Genomic DNA, 9,405 nt, shown 5'->3' with positions numbered 1-9,405 from the left:
GGTCACAATGAATTTATTAAATATAAATTTTGTGTTCATAGCCTTCAAATAACATTGGAATTAACAGAAATTGATTATAATAACATATTAAGCAATTTTCTTCCGAATTGAACGGCCCCTTACTCCTGTTTGGTGATTTCCTCCTTTCCACATATCATGCATCTTTATGATACAGAAATACTTTTGAGAAATGAGGACGCATATATAGGAAAGGGTGAGGGATATGGTTGATCATAGAGAAATCTGCGGCCACTCATCGTTTTTAATCCTATTTCTGACACGAGCACAAAGTAACCAGTCTTTGTGTACAGCGATACTTCAATAACAAACACTCCAGATTTGTAAGCAAAGGGGTTAGTGGGCCATTTCAGTAGTACGTCAGCAAATTTTTAGCCATTGATATTTTTCGGTGGTTCCTAACTTCGAGGTGCGAATTCAAGCCGATCTCCCCGTTAAAAAGTCTCGCCACGGAGAGCAACAGTAAAATCTTCAATCATTACATTTCTCATAGTTTGAAAAATAGGAGGTAGATGGCAGCACTATAAAAAACATTACACAGAAACAAGCTTCATGTTAGGTTCACAACATGGACATGCGTACCAATTCGTTAGAACAGCGATTCTCAACCTTTTTTGACTTGTGGAGCCCTTTTCAGTGAAAAATATTTGGCGGAGCCCCCTAGGCCCATTTCTGAATTATCTTCAAAAAAAGATTGATGACGTAAGCAACCTTCAAATTTCCCCCTTGTCATCAAAACTCAGCAAATCTCAGAAAACCCCCTCTCCATGCTGATAATACTTTAATGACCCCTTAACCTACTGAATGATCAACTGATGAGAACGTGGCCATGCCATCACTACGTGGAACACTTTAAAGCCCTCTTTGTTGGCAAACCATTTCAGGTCTAACAGACTTTTCCTATACGCCCAATGCAGGGGCGTAACCAGAAATTTCGTTCAGGGAAGACCAAAGTGATAGAACAAATAGATTTGGCCATCTTTTTCGGTAATTTTATCACATTTCGGGGGAGACCAGAGACCCCCCCCCCCCCCAATGTATATTTTATTCATACACCACAAACAACTGGCGGATCGTTGATCCTAGAGGTATACTTCAAATTAGGAAAAGGTTACAGATTCGTCACTCATGTTGCAAGGGGTTGTAGTTATTAAAATATAAAAACTAAATTTTTATATGGACACTCCTCAAAAACCCAATCAGAAAGTTATATTGCCCCATCTCCAGAGGCAAAAAAAAAATATTCAGGATTTCCATTGTGCAGTATTCGCTGAAATATTTGAATTTAAAAACCAGGGACAAGTCGGGAAGGAAAAGCATAAATACATACGGGAAAGCAACATCTGTTGGGTTTTTTTTTTTGCTGTTCTAAATTTTTCTCAAAAATATCTCCACGAATATTGCACTTGGAAACATGAAATTTTCTTTGTTGGCCTCAGGAGAGAGAAACAGCAACTTTCTAAATTGGGTTTTTGAGGAACAGGGGCCGCATATGGGCCATATGCATGCCATATGGGCCGCAAACCGCGGCGTGTTTGTGTAACCCAGCTGCTTTGGGAGCCTAAGCTGAGGGATGACTTGAGGTTGAGAGTACTGATCCCAGCAGCCCGATGTTGATATGGTTGCCTCAGGGGGAACCCAGGGCGTCGACATCACCACCTAGAGATAGGCGGCCGTTGCAGTGTTTGCCATAAATGTCATTCAGACTACCTAGCAAGTTTGCCACATTTTGAAACACAGCATCCTATTTAGTTTCTTCTTATTTTGGCGTAGAATATACCTTAGACTCACAAATACCTAATAGTGATTGGATGTGGGGCATAGAAATTGCCAATTCTTAGCCCGATCATTTCTTTTCCTCGCAATGATGATACTGGCACGAGCAGGGAATTTTTTTTCCTTGAATATTCTGAGGGAAAATGGACTACTTACTTGACGTCACAAGCAGAGTGTGAAGGCCTTCTATCTCTAGGTGGTGATGGTCCAGGTCGATCACTAAGGAGGAGCGAACCGGCCCAGGGGGTGAACTATCTCTGCAGTCCTTAGTAACTACTAGTCCTAATGAACTACCGGTCGGAGGACTGCAGCTAAGGACCGCTTCAACTACTAGTAGTTAAGAGGTACTATGAACTACCAGTCCTTAAGGTCACGTGACGTGAAACAGTAGTTAGAGGGAGAGAAAATTTTTGGTTTCGAGAGTAACAGATCGCTAACCAATCGGGATGCCGTTTGAAGCCTACAACTACTACTAATTATTTAACAATCGTTTTTCCGCAGTGGGTGGTGGCAGCGATTTCATGTTTACAACTGATTGTAAACAAACTTTTTTTTCCGAGGGACTCGCCACACATTTTTGTCACCCGTGCTTTGCAATTTTTTTTACTCTAACATCGCCAGCTAGTTTAATTATTTTGTAAACGTATGAGACGTTGCATTTTTCATCTTGCGACTTTTTTTAGAATAAGATTCGGTATTTTTCTTGTCCGAGCTCATGGATCCCACTTTTGGATACTTGAAAAAGCGAGTATCTGGGACCCCAGCTGCATATAAGCGGGTCGCATACTGATGAAATCAAAATTTGAAAAAAAGAAAATTCTTACAACAAAATGCAAAACTTTAAATTAAGGTTACCGGCACTAGTTGAGCCTACGGTCGTAGTGTGCCTTTCCTTTTTTTTTTTGGGGGGGGGGGGCTCTTCTTGAAAGGGTTATTATGCAAAATAATTATAGATTTTTGGGCCCCCAATTCGCCTCGGGGGCCCTACTTGAGGCCCCAGCTGAATACTATTTTTAATATTGAGTGCCACTTTTTTTTAAGACCAATTTGTTAAAAATGATTTTTTATTATCCATTTTTATTCCTTTTCAAATTCATTGAAACAATGAATTGCAAATTATTTTCGGAGCAACTAAAATATTAAATTATTGATAATTTATAATTAAAAGAATTAACTGCCTTGCTGCATATTGTAGTTCTATATTTTAAACTATAGGTTTCTCCTCAGTATTAAAAAATATCAGAACACGATTTTCTATGAATGAGCACTTACCTGTTAATGGAAGTGAATACTTCAATATTTAAAATATATATACGTCTATATTAAAGATCTTTCATCAATTTATCTGTTTCATATTTAGCTTCCAACAAATAATTTCACCTGATAACTTTCATTTTGACAATATATTTCATTTGAGTTGATTAGAAGATGAATGATTGATTGAAATTGATTAATAGAAACATGAATTAAATAACAACTTGCACATATGATTTGTCATACAAAAACATTTTATTTCAAACATACGTTCATAGAGAGTTATCATAATCACAATTTATTGGTTGTACTTTTCTTAGAAATCGCATCTTTCAAGAATATAATTTTTTAAGATTCATAAATTTTCATCTGCATCTTCAAATGTTGATTTACCTGAAATTAAAAAGAGGAAGAAAAAAAAAACACTTTTATTATGCTTATCAATATTTAAATGTACTGTATATTTTATTTCAAATTATAACGCAGTCTTTAGTTGTATAAGTAGAGATAATTCGTGCACAATAGCACTTAGTCGACATTGAGTCGTCTCGCCACCATTTTATCACAGTAGGATCCAAAATGTATAAACTGTGTTTTGCAAGGGAGGCCTGGCGTTCCACATAGATGCACATGTTCATGTCTGGATGTATTTACCTAGGGCTTGGAGCTCCGAAATCTTAAGAGCCAACATTGCAAAAAAAAAAAATTCATACTGACACCTAAAATTTTCTATGCAGATCATAAAATATTTGGAGTTTATGTCTGAATCTTCCAACATGTCAAGATCATCACTAAGTGCTGAAAAAGTTGAATATAATTTTTTTTTACTTCGGATTATTTCTTCTAAAAATATGCTTGGCTTCCAAAAAATTTGGCCCGCGCCTTTTTCAATTTTTCGAGCCATGTTTCTACCCTAAAATTTTGGTCAGACAGATGAAGTGCAAAAACCTATTGGCACGCAGCTTACTATATATTTTCACTCTACTCTTTCAGCTTTGCTCTAAAACACATCCTTAGCAACCTCTTGTGGATCGGGGAACCCCTATTTAAATTAACATAGAAATTTTGCAGTGTTGTATGGTCTCACTAGTTAAAAAGTATGATATTATTTGTCATCAAGTATATTGTTTTAATATTTTCATTCACAAAATTTGCTCATCAGTAAATATAACACGTTTTTCAAAGAATTAATATTGCTTTTCAGTTAGTAAAGCTTCTAAAAGTTTTTTTTTAATGTCCTCCCTCTCATTTATATAGCCAAGACAAGTTTTTCAACAGTACATGTTTTTACTTGCACTGGTCAAATTTTGAGTGGTATAGGTAGCCATTAAGAAATCGTCTATCTTAATTTCCTCAATTCAATTATGTCAAAAACAGTTGTTCTTTCAATAGTATCTGAAAAAATTATTATAAAGATAATTACTCATAGCAAGATATTTCTCGAGAGAAACCAATAAGGTATGGACTAAAAACAATGCCACCTTTCCCCCTTGCTTATTTTGTTTTTGCACATATAAAATGTGTCGCTGAAATTACAATAATTTCAGAGGGAAGTATGTTTCTGTTGAGTTTTATATTGAGAAATATTCAAGTGATTGTACAGTTTACAATTTTTATGAATTTTCTCAACTTAAAATTGAATGTGTATAAAATAGGTTATTTTTGCAAACATAATGGTGCAACATAAATAAGACACTGAAATACAACATTTCTTAATAAACATGTGAATTTATGTAATACAGCCTCTCCGAAACGCTATTATGATTATGATCTGATACAACGTCAAAATTCTGTGGGTGGGATGGTGGTGTTAAATCGGGTTCGACTGTATTTGTTCCACTAGGGTTGTTGATACAAATGAAATCAGTGAAAATGATGATTGTTAAAATTTATGTCATTAAATCATGCATGGAAATATTTCATTTTACATGAAAATAATAATGGAAACTGTTGCTCAAAGTCAAATACAAAGAATTAAAATTACCTTTGTTTGCTCTGGTAGAATATTTGGGTAACCTTGAAAACCTTCACATAACTTCGTAGCTACCTACAGCCAAGTTCCTGGGAAACAAAATTTTTCAGAGTTAGAAAAGTCTCACAAATGTATATACACTAATATATATATAATCTCTCAGCTGTTTACTAACAACATTGTTAAAAAATAAATGCTTGTTAAAAGTTTCACTTCCATAACATCTCAAAATGCTATATTTTAAAGTTCTTAAGTATTCGACGTGGAAATTTGTTTTCTGTGTTTACCCATACACACAAAATCAAAAACAATTTTTGGCAAAAAATTAAATTTGAACACACACACAGCAAGGCCATAACCCAAATACTGAAGCAGTAATACGTTTCAAACACTAATCTGCTTCCTCTAGTTATAATGTATATACCTCAATAAAAACTGTGCCTGAAATTCCAACTTTGTTTTTTTAGTTCCATTGTACGAATTTCATTTTTCATATCAACAAAACAATATAATGATTCCTTATTAAATATTCCTCATCTCATAGCGAGTTACAGAGTGCAATTTTTCAGGAAGTGGCACATGATTTTTTTCTCAAAATTTAACTTCCACTAAGTATTACAATATTGTTCATTTGAACAGTTCAAAATATCAAATCTATATTTTAATCCTTTAGGGCACGAGTTTTACAAAAATTAATATTTAACATTACTGCCAATTTTTACCATGCTTTATTTCAATTTCACCATTACTCATCACAAAAAAATTATTAAATTTTTTGTCATTTAGGTGCTATAATTTATTATCAATGAATTGTAGCTTATTAGTTACTTTGTGCATTGAAGGGAGGTTGATCTAAAACACAAATTTTCAATTTCCTTATTTATAGGCGATTATTATTAATTAAAATTATTCAATTTCCTTATTTATAGGCGATTATTCATAGCATAGTCATCCAAGCACAATTTTTATTGTGCCAACAATATTCAAATTATTTATTTACACACATGCTCAATTTATTTAGACATAATTTTTCATTGAAAAAAATTAATACGGCAAAAAACATAGAATGTAAAATTTCAATCTGATATTATCGTAATTGTAGATTTATGTTTCATTTGCCATGTAAATATTTTCAATATAGCATACATGGGCTATTTGATATTTTTCAGCATTACCAAGTGGGATCCACTGCCCTATTGATTGCGTGACATTATGTCCATTTATATTTTTAAATAACGCATTTACCGAGCAAAAAAATATTAAGAAAATTTCTAAACACTCTTCTTATATAGTTCGATAGCAATAAAATAATTCTTACCTCAGTAATGAACATGCTAGCACTTCGTCGTGGCTTCGATCGCCGATGTCAACATCTAGTTTTGCAGGATATAATGATGAATCACTTCAACTTTGATGACATCGAAGACATAATCTAAGTTTTATCTGTCATTATTATCGTAAAAAATTGTTTAATTCGAAAAAAAAACAGCATATTTCATCACTAAATATCACAGCGAGAACTCGCGGCCAGAGACGAAATTTCCTCTTTTCCAAGATGGCCGCCATGAACTACTTTTCTTGCTGCTTTAGGACTGGTGCTAGGCAGTCCTTAGCAGCGGTCCTAAGTAACTACTAAAAAAAAGTCCTTAGCTTAGAGATAGTATCGAAAAGTCGAACTACTGGCCAGCTAAGGACTTTTCGGCGCTCAACTACTTTTTTTCCGCTAAGGACCGCAGAGATAGTTCACCCCCAGGGTGGAAACGCAGCAGTGCCCATATAGAAAGTTAAAAATTTTAATAACTATACAAACTTTTGCAACATAAATGACATATCTGAGCTCTACACATTTGGATACTTAATTAGAAGTAGTCCTCTAGGATCAACGGTTCGCCAGTAAAATATGGCGTGTGCTGTATAAAGTAGTTAGGGGGGTTCAAAACAAATTTCAACTCAAGGGGGAAAAAAAAATATGCAGACATTGAAAACACACATATAAATAGACAAAAGTTTATAATTTTTATTTGAGGCCCAGCAGAGAAAGTGGAGCTGGAAAAAATATATACAGTGCATTCCAAAGTATACATATGCACGTTTCCAAATATAATCATACGAACAAACAACACGCATAACCCTGTATTTTTCATTTGATGTATTAAGATAAATCAAAAACGGAGAATCTAAGTTCTCGATAATTAATTTCTCACATAATGAAATCCCAGCCCTCAAATAACATCAAAATTATAATAGGACTAAGATTCGGAAAAAGAAAAAAAAAAATCACAAGCTCAAAATCAAGTACTAAATGCAGTAAAAAATAATAAATCAACATAAACAATATGGAATGTAACGAGATAAGATTGATACTTAAATTTCCCCGCAGGATATGCATAGGACAAACAGTAAAATATTGCATAGTTATTCATAGTAGAAACAATTTTTTTTATACACATCGCATTTAAAGAGTAAATGAAAACTGCAATATTTTGGACGGAGATTTTTCTTTTATATGCGGCAGGTTGAACCAGTTTTATAAAAGAAATTAAGCTGAAACTGGAGAAAAGAATATTGTTTGAATGTGCAAAAAGCATTAGGATCCAAAAGCTGCTACTGCACGTTTTTTTTGTTCTTCACACACATATGAACAAGTCATTATAAAAACATTGATTTCAAAATAGTTGAGCATCATCATTGCAGTCATGTTAATACTGATTGTCAAAATACAAGGCATAAGTCATGGCACAAAATATCCCCAGAAAAAAGCAAATAAAAAAAGGGTATCACAAAATATAACTTCGTAAATATTTGCGTTGTTTTTTGCTCTTTAAAATATTGGACACTGTATGCCTTCCATTGCATAGCTGCAGTCTCCCCTAACTCGCATTTCCTGGACTCTCAAAAAATCTGTATATAGCCCGAATTAGGACAGCAATTTCATAAAATTCCTTACCTTTGAAAAAACATTATATTCACAAACAATTTACCTGGAAAAAAGACAGTTTTTATTCCTGAAATGTCACAAGCATAACGTAAATTGTAACCATTGTGTCAAATAACAAAATATTTTTTTTTGGGGTGGGGAAGACATAATTCACTAAAACAGTCAGCATCAATTGGGCCTTTCAACATCGAGAAATTGACAAGATGACTTGTATCTGCTTTGACCATATGTCCCGTTTAGGGCCCCATGGTGTGATTTGACAGTAGTGGTAGGATTACAGTAATGATAGGTAATTTAACCTACTGGGTGACGACTTGGTACTAACTAGGCTAGCACGATGTCACATTTTCACACAAAGGGGGAAAAACCTCCCAAGAATTTGTTTTATTAATGAAAAATCCCTAGTGTTTTCCTAAAAATCTTTTACATTTATTTTTTGTACAGACTTTAAATCTGCACAAAACCTCCCTTATTATCATCCTATAAAGTTGACAGTTTTACAAATAACAAACTTATATTAGCATATAACTGCCACCTGCACAAAATGAAAACCTTTACCAAAACTGAAAAACTGTTTATACAAATTTATACAACTGTTGTCTTGAAAGGTAGCAGAAACTTCCCTGGAAAAATCAAGAAAATATCAACTATTCATATTATATTCCAAGGTTCCGGGCAAAATGCACTACCTTCACCCCCTCTCCTGCAGCAGGACCCTAGGACTACTACTTCACCAACTCAGGCTATATTGCAATTTACTGCCATTAGTGAGACGGGTTGGAAATGAAGGTGCTGTCTATCGGTGGTCTCGCCTCAGAAGCCAATAGAGAAAATCTTATCTATACCCTCCCTCGGGTTTGAACCTGGGACCGTGACAGCAACCTTCTCTCCCGGTGGTAGACTAGCATCTTACCACCACGCTACTTGGGTGCTAGGACTGGGATCATGGGCCCTTCTATAGTGAATTTATAGTGTGAAAAAACAAAGATAGTAAGACTCGTCCTAGACCTACAGCCCTCCTTACATGTTTGGCCATAAATTCAAGGTAAACATTAAAAGTGACCTAAAAAAGGTTAATTATTCATGGCAATGCAGTACCTGTTTTTTTGTGTTTCATCATTTCTCTATTTTCCTAACAGATTTGCTTGTACTATATAGGATGGGTGTACATTGAGTAGTCGTAGAGTGGCTGCCTCCACCAGTTTTGTTGGTGGTTGTGGGTGGTGGTGTTGGTATGTTTGTATCACACTTTTTTTTTTTTGATTGCATTGTACCATGGAACCTGCGTGAAACAGAATGTGCCACGAGACTGAAATATTCCATTTTAGGCAGGTTTCCATTTCATAAAGGTGTATATAAAAGCATTAATCAATGAAGGGACTATTTCTTGATTCCATTGAAAACAGATTTCTGTCTGTCTCATCATGTCTCTCTAAGATAGGTTTCA

The 9,405-nt window shown here is 34.6% G+C and overlaps 1 long non-coding RNA gene across 1 annotated transcript; it reads right to left on the bottom strand.

The window, feature by feature from the left end:
* Positions 1 to 3,326: 3,326 nt before the first annotated feature.
* Positions 3,327 to 6,748, bottom strand: LOC149070200 (uncharacterized). Its single transcript, XR_016195054.1, has 3 exons — positions 6,339 to 6,748; positions 5,033 to 5,109; positions 3,327 to 3,441 (listed from the first exon to the last, which is right to left on the bottom strand). It is a non-coding gene; the product is annotated as an uncharacterized LOC149070200 (long non-coding RNA).
* Between the last annotated feature and the right edge of the window lie 2,657 nt (positions 6,749 to 9,405).

Source organism: Pholcus phalangioides, unplaced genomic scaffold, assembly GCF_987345545.1.
Source record: "Pholcus phalangioides strain wild (caught in Gottingen) unplaced genomic scaffold, Ppha-v1.0 ptg000022l_1, whole genome shotgun sequence".
NCBI lineage: Eukaryota > Metazoa > Arthropoda > Arachnida > Araneae > Pholcidae > Pholcus > Pholcus phalangioides.
This window is presented reverse-complemented; position numbering and strand designations above follow the sequence as displayed.